The sequence below is a fragment of the Mustela lutreola genome, chromosome 1, assembly GCF_030435805.1.
Source record: "Mustela lutreola isolate mMusLut2 chromosome 1, mMusLut2.pri, whole genome shotgun sequence".
NCBI lineage: Eukaryota > Metazoa > Chordata > Mammalia > Carnivora > Mustelidae > Mustela > Mustela lutreola.
The window spans coordinates 149,372,404-149,386,915 of record NC_081290.1 but is presented as its reverse complement, the minus strand read 5'-3'; the positions used below and the strand labels follow the sequence as shown (position 1 = coordinate 149,386,915).

The window sequence follows — 14,512 nt, the reverse complement described above, 5'->3', positions numbered from 1 at the left end:
AATATAAAATTCAATAATACCATATATAGTAATATTTTAAAAATCCATCTTTTAGAATCTAATAATAGATGTATAAGACCTCCACACAGAATACTACAAAACATTTAGGAGACCCAAATAGGGGCGCCTGGGTGGCTCAGTGGGTTAAAGCCTCTGCCTTCTGCTTGGGTCATGAGCTCAGGGTCATGGGATGGAGCCCCACATTGGGCTCTCTGCTCAGCGGGGAGTCTGCTTACCCCCTCTCTCTGCCTACTTGTGATCTCTCTGTCAAATAAATAAATAAAAATCTTAAAAAAAAAAAAAAGACCCAAATAAATCATGGCTTAGAAGGCTCGATATTATAAATATCTAATTTTTCTTAAACTGACATATAGAATCAAGATATTCCCAATCTTGGGAGTATTTTTTTCATTTTTTATTAATTGAGAAGCTGATTCTAAGATAGAAATGGAAAATTTATCAAAACTAGCCAGATTCTTGAAAATGAAAAACAAGTTAGGATGACTTTCTTTACAAGATAACAAGGCTTATTACAAAGCTAAAATAAACACAGAGTGAGCTAATTATTCTGTTCAGAAGAATCCAGAAATGGACCCAAAAGTATATGCACATATGATTTATGACAAAAGTGAGATGACCATACATCCTAGTTTGCCTAAGAAAGGCTGTTCCCAGGTCACAGAACTTTCAGAGCTAAAATTAGGAAAGTTTCAGGCAAATTGGGATGAGTTGATCACCCTAAGCAAAAGTGGCACTTTAGAGCTGTAAGAAAAAGATGGTCTTTACAATAAATTATAGTGGGGCAATTGGATAATCATGTAAAATTAAACAGCCCTCACCTCACTCTATATACAAAATACACTTCAGGTGGATTATAAATCTAAACTAGTAGATGAGATAACACTTCTAAAAGATTACTTAGAATATCTTCAAAACCTAGGAATATGGAAAGATTTCTTAAATAGAACCCAAAACACTTTTGTCAATGAAGGAAAACAATGATAAAATGGGTAACATAAAATGAAAAACACATTCATCAAATACACCATTAATAATGAAAAAGAAAACCATAGAATGGAAGATATTTGCAACTCATAAGTGAATATATAAATAATTCCTGCAAATAAATAAAAAAGTTCATAGAAAAAAATTTAAAAAAATAAAAATTCATAGAAAAATGAGAAAGTGATGAGCAGACACTTCAAAGACAACAAATTTCTATTTTCTAATACAAAAAGATGCTGAACTTTATTAATCATCTAGAAATTAAATAAAACGCAATGATAATCCTCACAAACTAGTTTAAATCCTCACAGAATAAATGTAAAAAAGGTTGACAAATCAAACATTGATGAAGATGTAGGATGTAAGCTTTCATATACCATTTATAGGAATGAACTGATAAAAACTACTTCGGAAAACTGTTGGGCAGTATCTTCCAAACCTGGATATAAGCATACTCTGTCAGCCAGTAACTCACTTTTAGGAAAAGATCATACAGAAATGTGTGCACAAAACCAAATTTTAAATGTTCTAAGCAATCCTTTTCATAATAGCCCAAAACTTGAAATAATCAAAGGGTCTATGAAGAGTAGAAGAGGTAAATAAATTGTGGCAAATTCATATATTAAATTCCTAGACAACAGTGAAAATGAGTGAAATCCAGATAACTATCATAATATGGGTGAATTCTACAAGCATGATATTGAGGAAAACGAATGACACAAAGTAATGCATAATCTTACAATTCCATTTATATAAAACAAGTCATTTGTGTATGCAGGAAGTAAGGATATTACCTTTGGAGAGAAGGAAAAGACCAGGAAAGGGGAACTTCTGCAGTGTGATTAACTAATGTTAATTAACATTCTATTTTTTTAACTGGTTGTTCATTTATCAGTCATGTTCATTTTATGATATATCAAACTGTATACTTATAAGTGTGTACTTTTATGTATTTCTCATATACCTTGTGAAAAGTTTGAATTTTAATTATAACAGGAAGTTTTTTTTAAGACTGCCCTAGCAGAGTTTAAGACTAGAGGCCAAAAAGTAGTTAAGAAGCTACTGCAAGAGCCCCAGTGGTGAATGATGGGTTCAGACTAAGAGAGTTGCAGAATATTGGAGAGGATGAAGATGAAATTTTTTTTCACATATCTAAACTGAGTATTTTTAAATTTAAATTAAAATGTCAGTTTCTCAGGAGCATTAGCCACATTTTAAGTGGTCATTGGCCCCATATGGCCATGGTTACCATCGTGGACATGATTTAGTGGTGATAAACTACATTTTGTAATTTTATGCTTCATTCCCAACCTGGATACCCATTATCTGAGTACCCTTTTAAAAAAATTAAATATCTATCTATTCTCTAATTATGAAATAAATGAAAATACTTAAGAAAATAACTCCAGGTAACCATCTTCCTGGACTTTTCAGACTCAGTCCTTCTTAGAGAATGAACCATATATGACTTCTAAAAGAGGAACTAATGACAATATTAATGACTTGCCAATTACTAAGCCTACAGAGCAACAGACTTATTTTAATGCTGCTTCTGTTTACCACTTAGTAACCAACCTTTCTGCCCATGGCTATAAGAAAGGAAATAGCTCATAATGCTTGCTTGCCTATTAGAACATCCTGTCTTCTTTTTTATTTCTATTTCTTACGCTTGGGGTTATATTCTGTCTTCCACTTGCTAGCACTGATCCTAGTTTCTTTAAGCCGACAAAAACCAATGTGGTATGTGCTCTTGATATCAAAATTACAACATTCCAGTAGAGAGCACTGCTGCCATTCAAATTTTCTAGGGTGATCTATATACACTTGGCCAAGTCCAAGGCACATGTTTATAAATACTATTCATGCTATATTTTTGACGGCTTATGTTTCCAGAGAACTTCATCATTTTCAGGTGTGAAAGGCAAGCTTGACCTTCATTTCGTTCCATCTGAAACCGTTTGTTTTCAAACACTGTTCACAGTTAATGAGGAAAATATTGAAATTTAGGTTCAAAACATGGAAACGTAATTTGCTATGGTAATTGATGGTATACCTCTGTATGTCTCTGCTGAATAATTTCTTGCATGGGATAATGCTCACCCTCTTGGTTTTCAGTAATAGCAGAAGCAACAACTGATCAAATTAGCCAATGATCAGAGACAAGTTTATTTCTTTCCTCACTCATGGCTAACTAAGATGAGCACAAAACTAAAAGTAAAACAATTAATAATGATAATAATGCAAAACTTGCCTCTCAATCTCCATTGGCCTCCCTTAAATCCTGCCAAAATAATAATAAAGAAGATATTCCTGTCTAAACCAAGAATCTTGCTTTGGGAAGTAACTGCCCAGAATATCCTATTTTGTCTTCAGCAAGGACACTGGCTGCCAGAATAAACATCAGCAATTATCTGAAACAGTTCAGAATACTCTCTATCCCTTCTTGGAATATCATGGTTAGACACTTGTAAGTATATGAAATATGTAAGGGTGAAGTATGTATTAAATACCAGAGGTAGAATAATAGATTGGTTGCCATCTGGCAAATAAATTGTCTTCCCAGATCTATTACTTATGAAAAAGTGCTTTAGACAATCCATTTCTCCATTTTCTGGGCAACCCAGTGTCAGCAACACCTAGTATATTGGAGACTTGGTTTGAAAGAAGAACCACCAAGGGAGTTAATAGCATTTTTTAATAAAGAGGATCTTCGTAAAAAATACATATGATCACAACTGGCAAGACTTCAGTGATAACCCTGAAGACTCACAGTAGTTAGTGACTTGGCTTACTCGCACCACAGAAATTGAACAGAGGTGCTAGCAAGAAGTTACATGACTAGCCTAGGTATACCTGAGCGTTGCTCTAACCTTCATTCCCTGTCTCCTTCTACTCATCTTAGGGAGAGATTTTAATTAAAAAATAAAGTCCCCCAAAAATAGGCAACAGAAAAGTGGAAAAATTAAAGATCTGAATCATCTGTAAATGCAATAATCAGGCACGTAGAAGAGGGAGTTGGTTTTCTTCATCACTAGGAAAATCTGTAACAAATGGAGGTGTGTTTTTATGGTTTTCAAATAACTTTAAACATCAATCATTAATGTATTAAGTTATTGGTAAACATTCTCCTCTGATTTTTTTTTTTAAGATTTTATTTATTTATGTGACAGAGAGAGATCACAAGTAAGCAGAGAGGCAGGCAGAGAGAGGAGGAAGCAGTCTCCTGGCTGAGCAGAGAGCCTGATGCAGGGTCGATCCCAGGACCCTGGGATCATGACCTGAGCCGAAGGCAGAGGCATTAACCCACTGAGCCACCCAGGCGCCCCCTCCTCTGATTTTTTAAGTGGAGAGTTTATAATTTTCAGACTTCAAATAAATTGATTAATGTGAATTTTTTGTCTTACAGGTTTAAATATATATTAAATTAATATTTAATATTATATTTTAATATATATAATGCAGTCCCCATTAAAGTGATGAATACATGAAGACAGTCAAATGTTAACTCTATTTGAAAATATGACTGTCTGTAACTAGATTGAATTCCCTCTGAAGGAATGCCCTCTTCGTCTTTGCATCCCAATGTCTACAATATTCCTGACATTCAGTGGGTTTTTCAAACCAAAGAAAAATATAAATGTGAGGTAAATATTTTTTTTAGAATTGTGTTTTTCTGAGCTGGCTATGTAAATGATAGTTCAGAAATAAAAAGAAGCACTAAAATAAATCACAGATTGGGAAAAGTTAAAAACTATTCAATAATTTAATTTTCTACCATTATGATATATAATGATATTTTCTGCAAATATATTTAGAATATCTCTGGAGAAATACAAAATAAACTGCTAGTATTAGTGCTTCCAAGGAGAGAACTGGGGGGACTAGATGTAGAAAGGAGACTTGTTTTTACAGTATATTTTTTTGTACTTTTTGAATTTTCTATCATGTGTATATAATTCCATTTTTTCAATTTGTTCTTTAAAAATCACTATTTACCTGACTAGACAATAAGCCTAAATAAATTCTGATCATTAGTGCAAAATGTCTTTAATCAATAGTGCCTCTTCAATATAATGGTTTTTTGGTTAAACTCTTTTTAAACTAAAATTTAAGGAGGTCTTGGGGCGCCTGGGTGGCTCAGTGGGTTAAGCCGCTGCCTTCGGCTCAGGTCATGATCTCAGGGTCCTGGGATCGAGTCCCGCATCGGGCTCTCTGCTCAGCAGGGAGCCTGCTTCCTTCTCTCTCTCTCTCTCTCTGCCTGCCTCTCAGTGTACTTGTAATTTCTCTCTGTCAAATAAATAAATAAAATCTTTAAAAAAAAAAAAAATTTAAGGAGGTCTCAAGTGTGTTTATTATAGAGATGATACTATTCTATTAGCCTTATACTATAGGAGAAAATAATAAAGTAGTGACTATAATAGCGTAAGCATGAATTATTAAAAGGTTGGAATTAGGCTGGTGGCAATAGAAAAAAAAAAGATGAATGAGTGAAACAAATTGAGGGACCATTTGAAAATTGGCAGACCTCATGAACCTCTGAATTCTGATCTCCTGAAGCCTTCATTATTTTCTTGTGGTCTGAAAAAGTACGTTATCTCTAGAGCTTTGAATCTCACAGGAGGGAACACATACCCAAATCTAACTAAAGACCTCAATTGTGTGAAGAAAACTTTACTCATAAAACTTGCAAATGTACCATTCAATGAGAATTTTCTCTCCTACTGGCCTATATATAACTTATTTTTTAGACTGGAAAATTTCAAAGATATAAAAAGATGTATAATGAGCCTCCATGTACTTATCACCACTTCCCCTCTCCCAGGATTATTTTGAAGCCATCCCAGGCTTCATTTTGTCTTGAACTATTTCTATTTATATCACTAAGTCCTAAGAATTCTTTTCAAAATCAAATTTAACCAATAAAGGTTTCCTATCTTAAAAATTAACAATTGTTTCTTAACATCATGAAATTTCCAGTCCATATCATTTTCCCTATTGTCTTAGAATGTTTTGGTTTTTTTGCATTATTTAGAAATGTTTTGTCTTCGAATGTTTGTTTTCAATTGAATCAGAATCTACACGTGATCCATACATTGCAATGGATTTGGATATGCCCCCTCAGACTTCTTAAGTCTATAGGTTTCCCTCTCCATCTCTCTTCGTTTTATTTTCCTTGGAAATTTTTTGTTGTTGTCATTGTTGGATGAAACAGTTTCTCTGTTTTATAGTTTCCCGTAGAAAATACCCCTCTAGGATTACAAATTGCTGCTATAAAGAGTCATTTAGAATAGCTACTTACTAAATGGTTATGCCTCTAACTTGATTCAGAGTTAGATTTCACTTGTCTTTTTCTTAATTTATATTTTGGGGAATTGATTTTTAATTTGTTCTCTTATTTTACAATTATGTAAAACATACATTATTCCAAAATTAAAACCATAGAACAAAGTATATTCAAAGATTAACTTCTACCCCCTTCCCCATTCCACTCTTTCCTCATTTATAATTCATTTTGTTTAATTTTATAGTTTATCCTCCTGCTTTTTTAAAGCAAATCTGTGTATACATTAGATAAAGATAGATAGATGAGAGATAGATAGATAGATAGCTACACACTTAACTAAATGGTAGTTCATTATCCATGATTTTATCCTCCTTACTTTTCAAGAAGCATATCCCGGAGATCAGTCTATAATAGTAGAGAGACATAATGTTCCTTCCCTTTCGGAACTAGAATCATCCCGTCAGGTGGATAGACAATGGTTCATTAGACTAGTCCTCATTGGTGGACATTGGGTTGTTTGCCTCCTATCCTCTTTTGGAAGTGTTAACTCCTTGTGCTCATAAGGACAGCAGAAGGTTCAAGGCCCCACCACCTTACCACAAAGAACAAATGGCAGTTCTTTTGACTCCTGTTATTCCCTCTTAGATGCCCTCCATTTCTCCTCTTTCTCCTTACTCTGTTTAGGAGAGGCTTTTACGTCATCTCATTTCTCAACTACCCTTTCCTATTTTCCCGCAACATCTTCACCTCCACTTGGCGGGCAGGGGGAGACGGGACACATCTGTACTCCGCAACATTCTCAAGAATCTCATCTTTTCCTCTCTTTTCTTTCTTGGTGGAAAGTTGAAGGAGGTCTTTATTTTCTTCCCGAAATCTTGTTATTTTGATAAAATAAGTGGATTGTGGGCGGCATCACTAGAAAGAAGCACTCCTCAAAAAATTAAACTCTTATGTCCAGCGCTTCTGGATTCTAAGAATATAAACCATTAAACATTCTCATGTCAAACATTTCTAGCCACAGCTGCCCAACACGCTATGCAGTGTGATCTCTCACAATGCTGAGCGGGAACAGCGAACTGCCGCTCCCAGGGGTGAACAACAGATACAATCATTCTATGCTTGCCACCCATTCTGGTTTTCACTCTAATACAGTATTTTAATAAGTTACATGAGATATTCAACACTATTATGAAATGGGCTGTATGTTAAAGGATTTTGCCCAACTGTAGCCTAATGTAAGTGTTCTGAGCACGTTTAAGGTAGGCTAGGCTAAGCTATAATGTTTGGTAGGTTGGATGTATTGAATGCATTTTTACCTTAAGATATTCTCAACTTTTGATAGTTTTAGCAGGACATAACCCCATCTTAAGTCAAGAGAGATCTGTATTGTTGGGAGTAGCCCATCTCAGTCTGTTCACAGGGCCTGAGGGTCTTCCCTTGACTTTCATTCTTTGTTAGAATTTATTGACATGTAAGAAAAGAAAGCAAGGCTGTTGAGAATCCCCAAAACGGGTCACTGTGGCTGAGGTAGCACCTCAGGCCCATGTCTCAGCGAACAAAATAAAGGTAAGTCTGTAGAAGGAGATGGAGGTGTGGCTTCTACATTAGAGGTGATGTGGGCTGGAGATAAATATTGAGGAGAATGACTTACAATATTGAGCTGGCACTTGTTCCTCTCTTCTTACTTTAATCTTTCATCATCTCCTCCTCTCATTTGGCTCAACCTAAATCCAGGGGGATTAAGAAGTGGTAAAATAAGAACAAAAATAGGCCATAGTGAAGGTGAGGCACAGACCAGGCCATCACTCACCTCTTTCCCTCTACTGTTAGTTAGTCTTCCTACGTTTTTTTTTTTTTTTTAATATCATTATATTATTATGAGTCACTATAAAGAGTACAAAAGAATATATAATGAAAAGTAAAATTCTTCTCCTGCCCTCACCCCACACCCTACACAGGCTCAGCTCCCCAGAGACAATTAAGGGAAATACTTCCTATGCCTGATTTTTCCTTCCACATGGGGATGTGTCATTCCTGGCCTGTCTCCATTCTACAATGGAATTTGTTTTTTAAATGGCTTAATCTGGGTGCCTGGGTGGCTCAGTTGGTTAAGCAACTGCCTTTGGCTCAGGTCATGATCCTGGAGTCCCAGGATGGAATCCAGCATTGGCTCCCAGCTCCAGGAGGAGTCTGCTTCTCCCTCTGACCTTCTCCCCTCTCATGCTCTCTGCCTCTTTCTCACTCTCTCTCACAAATAAATAAATAAAATCTTTTAAAAAACAAATAAATAAATAAAAATGAAAATAAATAAATGGCTTAATCTGAGAATTTGAGAAAGAAACTGTGGGCTGGACCTTCAGGGGGAAGCTGTCCTCTGCTGCTCATCCAGATGTGGGCTCTGCCTGCACTTCAGGAAGGGCTACCCTGGTCTAGCACTTTTATGACTGCGTGGCTCAAGTTCCTCTGACTGACAGGCAGTGAATGAGCCTTTTAGTTCTCACAACCATCATATACTCCAGCTTAGCTTTTATAAATACTAGAGTTACACTGGAATCTCCCATCAACCTACCCTTGCCTTACCCACCAATTTGTTCAGAAACTGGTTGGGAAAGAGGAGTTCCATTGACAAGTTCTCTTCAGAGGCTCCAACAACACTTACTTATGACTCTACTATTCATAATCTTTGTAATGTTAAAGAACTATAGCTCCTATTTCTCTATCCCCCGCTTCAGATAGTATTTCTCAACTACCAAATTTATAAAATGAAGAATTAGTTCCCTACATTCTTGCTCCAACTTCCCTTCTATATCATCTTCCAGCTTATCAGCTCTACATTTAATATGTACATTATTGAAGTTTATGGTATTTTTACTTTATGTGGATTTACATACATGCAATTATAATTCAATGTTCTAAACTTTGTCTAAAAGCCGAATTATGAAAACTAAAAAACAATTACAAATATTTAATATATGATTAAGGAAATGCTATTCTCAGCAGAACAAATGAAAGAGTGGAACTGAAGCTTATGTCAATAAACATGTGCTACTTGAAGGAAATTTTCCAATGTTGAGATGAAATGGATATTCTTTTCCTATATTTCATCAATCATTATCATGCCACATGTTTTGTTTGCTTCATATTCAGACAATGAGTTTTATACAGATGATTGTTTTCTCCCACTGTGTTAATCAGCTCAGGCTTCCACAACAAAACACCACAGACTAGGTGACTTAAACAACATATTTATTTTCTTATAGTTCTGGATGCTGGAAGCTCAAGACCAGGGCGTTGATAGAGTTGGTTTCTGATGAGATCTCTCTTCCTGGCTTGTAGATGGCCACTTTTTCACTGTGTACTCATTTGGCCTCATCACTGGAGATCTTCTTCTTCTTATGCAGACTCTAGCCCTATATATATATCTACAGCCCCACTTTTATGACCTCATTTAACATTCATTGTCTTCCTAAAGGTCCTATTTCTAAGCAGAGTTACCTTGGGTATTAGAGTTTCAGTGTATGAATTTTGGAAGGATACAATCCAATCCAAAACAGCCATGTTTTTTCAAAATCTACACATTTAGTAAATACTAGAATAAGTAATCCCCTATGTCCATAAATAGAGAAAAGCATTATTTACCAAATATCTAGAAACTAACCTGGGGATGCCCTAAAATGAAACCATGGGCTTGTCTGCTCAGGAAAATATATATAAAGTTGTAAAATTCCCAAGCCAAATTACTCTTGTTCTTGGAGAAACACAAATTCTTTTCGAAATCCTAGAGCTCCCCCTTGAATGATCTAGGACCAGACAGTTGTTCTTGAAGACACCAAAGACTATGCCCTCTTGCCCAATCTACTTTCTCCACCTTTCTCACATCCTAGTAAAGTTATTTATAAATCACATGACCTACACCCAAGAATGAAGAGGTGATGAGCCAGGCAATCACTCTCTTCATAAAATCATAGAGTGAAAGTCATCTTAGGTATCCACTTGTCTAAAGTCTCCATTTTATAGTGGAGTAAGCTGGAACCCAAAGAATTTGGTTGATATTTTATGCTCAAATTACAGAGCAGGGTCTATTAGCCTACATTGACTTGTCACAATAGTATAATAAAGAGGCAAAATAATAAAAGCATTGTCTCCCTCAGTGTTCTATTTCTGTCTCATAGGTCAGCTCTAGGTGAGATTTAGATGTATTAACAAGGATGAGGAGATTGTCTCACTATTTGGGAAGCTCTGGATGGGGAGGAGGACAAGAGTGGAAAAGTACTAAACACTGAGGCAGAGTGTAGAAAAGGGTCTTGAAGTCTGCTTGAGAAGAAGGCCACTGAGTGAAGGCATTTGGACTAGGAATATAGATATGTGCAACAGCACAGCTGGCCTGTGGGGGAACCAAGTGTCTGAAACACCCTCCAGACAGCATCAACAGTGGCAAAGGCAGCTTTCTCTCAAGAGGTCTACCAGATAAAACCTTTCTAATTGCCTATAATTGGGCTTGAAAGATCACACATAGAATTTTGGTCTGGAGCCAGACTCCTCAATTACCTATGCTAACAACACCTTTTCACGTCCTTAGACATGTTTACAAAAGGTCTCTAATTCCCTAGGTATGACTACTGCTTAATGTGTATTTTGACTATCACAGTAAATTACAGTCATATATATATATATATGTATATATAATATATATACAGTATATATTATATATATACAGTTAATATATAGTATATTAACTATAGTCAGAATAAAGCTAATTATCACCAAATTTTCTTCAGGGTGAAGATGCCAAAGATGATATAGTTGGACATTATTATCTATTATTATGAGTGCTTTTCTGTGTTCAAATACAGAGCTGGGCACATTGCAAAAATCTCAATAAATACATGCATGTATTTCTTTTCTTGTTTTGGTTACTCTAAAGATCTAAATATAAGCAATAGTCCATTACATTTTCATTTCCTGCACTATATGACCTTTAAATTTACTTTCTTATTCCATTCATTGGATATGGTTTTAATTACAATCTCACATCTTTCTTTGTAGAAATAATCTTGGTAAAATAAAGAAGATACTAAAGATATGTTGATTGGTATGTAAAAGGTTGTGGATGTTGACTAAGAAGATTTCATCCTAAGAAAAGATACCCCAGCTAGTATACAGGAATCTCCCTTTCATATTCTTGCCTCTAGACCCCACCTGCTTCCCTGCTTTAACACATCCCCTAAATCAGGACAAGAAAATGTGGAGAAAAAAAGAGGTGGGAAAGAGAAGAAATTCACAGCCTAAAACAAGACAAAGCATGTTCCCACCCATTTCATAGGACTTTTTGAAGCTTACTAAAGTAAATTTAGCTCTGTAAATGTTTATTTTTAAAGGTTGGATATTAAGTATGGGAGGGAAATTGAACTGCAGAGCAAGATGGAAGTGTTGTGTGAAATTTCAATAATTGTTCCCATTAACTGAAAAAATATTTGCTTAGGATTTCTTTGCACTACCACCCTTAGGTTAGCCAAGGGAACTGGAATTTGCTGGCCAGGAGAGCTCCACTGCCATTTTACCTACCCACATTTTCAAAGCTGGAACATCTCCAGCTATGCCTTCCCTATATTTAGTGTATTTATATACCTTCCTCAGTTTGAATAAATAACATGCAAAATGTTAAAAGACCGGATTAAAGTGGAACTACACTACAAAAGGGAGAGCAATCATTAAGCCTCATCTTTCTCCTTCCATCTCTGCCTCAGGCTTACAGCACTTTTTTTCCTGAGAGTTAAAACCCTTTATTATGATTTTATTTATATGACAAAGTAAAATTAATTTCTCAGTTGGTATACTGCCCTACAAAGTTTGTTTGAGGTGTTTTGCTCATTTGTTTTTGGCTCGGGTTCCTTTGTTGATTTAAGACAATTCATAAGCGTTTTTAAAAGTAAGCCTCTAGTATTTCCTTTCCTTGTCATTTTTTAAGAATTTATTTATTTATTTGAGGGAGAGCAGGGGGGAGGGCAGAGGGAGAGACTGAATCTCAGGCAGACTCCTTGCTGAGCACACTTCTGAGTGCCCTACTCTCGCTAGATCTCAGGAGCCTGAGGTCATGACCTGAGCCGAAATCAAGAGTTGGATACTTAACCAACTGAGCCACCCAGGTGCCCCACCCTTGTATTTTTTGTTTTCAATAACTGATTTATAAGTCTTCCCCACTACCTTGCTCTTTTTTTTCTCGGCCTACTCCCTTCACAATTTTTTGGTCTTTCCTCCACCTAGGTCAGTGTGTTTCAATACGCAACCAGGCAACATGATATACACACTGTAAAATACAGTTGTCCTGACTTGCTGTTTTCTACCTTTATGTCTGGACAGAGAGTAAAAATCTGGAAGTGTGTGTTTCCCATCTTCTGGGGGAAAAAAAAAAAATCCATGCCGTACTAATTGGCCTAAATTGTTAAAATCCAAATTCAGTTGGCCTATGTTATGCCTTTAATCACAGGTTCCTTTGAATAGAGCCAAATCCCAGCTGCCCAAACCAAACATCTTAAAGGCTGGAAATAAGTAATGATATTGCCTGACTCCCCATTACTCTTCTGGCCTAGGTCAGCAGATCTCACCTCACCCTGCCCTTCTCAGCCTTGTTCAGAGGATCACCCCCTTGATGCAAGGCAGGAGCTACAGACTGAAGAAGGAAATAAAGGCAAGGCATTATCTCTGGGACTCAATCAACCAGAAACACGAACAGTCCCTGGTTTCCTTCTGGCCACTCTTTGAGACCACCAGGAGTACAGTGACTACTTCAGCCTCCTTTATTCATAAATAGAAGTAAAATTAACCTAAATTATGCTTCGGTGAGTTCTCCTGATGTCCTCCTACTAAAAAGGACCACATATATACATTAAGTCAGTACCTCTCCATCATATACCCATAATTAAATTACTCAGTATTTCAGAATTGTTATGTATTAAGGCTAACTGTAATCCCTTCCAAAGAAAATCTACCAAACATAGTCCTAAGCAATGAGTCAGTCTCATCCCAGAAATCACTCAGAAGTTGTATAGGAGCAAAGATAAGGAGGACGTTTTCATGGAAATACGCCAAAAACAAGATACAGAATAAGAAACTACTCCAGACTATTTTATGTCTAAATATAAACAATAAGAGCTGTATTATAAACCATAGACAAGAAAAAACTTGAATGAGTGCTATTGCATATTATCCATCTCTGTAGAACAACTTGCTAAGACTTGGGGAGAAACTATGCCTTACTCTTCTACAAATAAAGAGGAAGATGTTTGGATTTTCACACAGGAAAAAAAATGTGTTCATATCTGTATGTGACATTGAGTAACAAGGAAGATAGAAAGTGCCACCCCTGTATTAAGCATCCCAGGAATATGATGTTCACAGACAGGGCTTTGGACTCTGCTTCTAAATAAGGAGACTCTGTTTTCCATTTGTATTGGCAATCAGAACACTTGGCTATCCCACCAAGAGTGATTGCCTTAGTCACAATGAGGCACTTAACAAAGAACCAAAGAAAATAGCATTCAGTCTCAGGTTTCAAAATCAGATCAAAGCAGTGAGATGACTAGAGCAGTGAGTTTTGTTCCCTGATACATCCCAAGTACTTATAGTGATTCCTGACACCTAGTAGGGGATCGATAAATATTTACTGAGAGAGTAAAATATGGAAGAACAAATAAGCAATGATTCAACACCATTTACATTGAATTATAAACTATTTCTTGGTGTGTATTACCATAAGACATTTTGCAAAACATTTTGGAATTAGAGCAGCCTCCTTTACTTGCTAATCAGTTACCAAATATTAAAGCTGAAATGAATTTAAGGCAAGAACATAAGCATATTTTTTTAATTCAGCAAATTAAGTATTGTGGTCCTACTATGTGCAGAGCGTTGTACTATGTAAGAGTAAGAGCTGTTACATGAAAAGCAAATCACAATGCAAGTATGAAACAAAACAGGAATGGAACACACGAAAGAGGATGAGCAGAGTTGACAGCATCAGAAAAAGCATGACCGTTGTTTAATCATTTGAGCCTTAATGAGCAGTAACCAAAATCTCGTATCAAGAAATCCACCCTTTCACCCTTAATGTCTTTTCTATGGGATTATATAGATTGTGTCGGTCAGAGTCTGGTCAAGAAAACAGAAACCACTCGAGGTGTTTCAAGCAGTGAGGAATTTAACACAGAGAATCAGAGCTCTTGC

General features: G+C 36.1%; 1 long non-coding RNA gene across 1 annotated transcript; it reads left to right on the top strand.

The window, feature by feature from the left end:
- Positions 1-247: 247 nt before the first annotated feature.
- LOC131833074 (uncharacterized) lies at positions 248-5,954 on the top strand. Its single transcript, XR_009354306.1, has 2 exons — positions 248-5,121; positions 5,342-5,954. It is a non-coding gene; the product is annotated as an uncharacterized LOC131833074 (long non-coding RNA).
- The last annotated feature ends 8,558 nt before the right edge of the window (positions 5,955-14,512 follow it).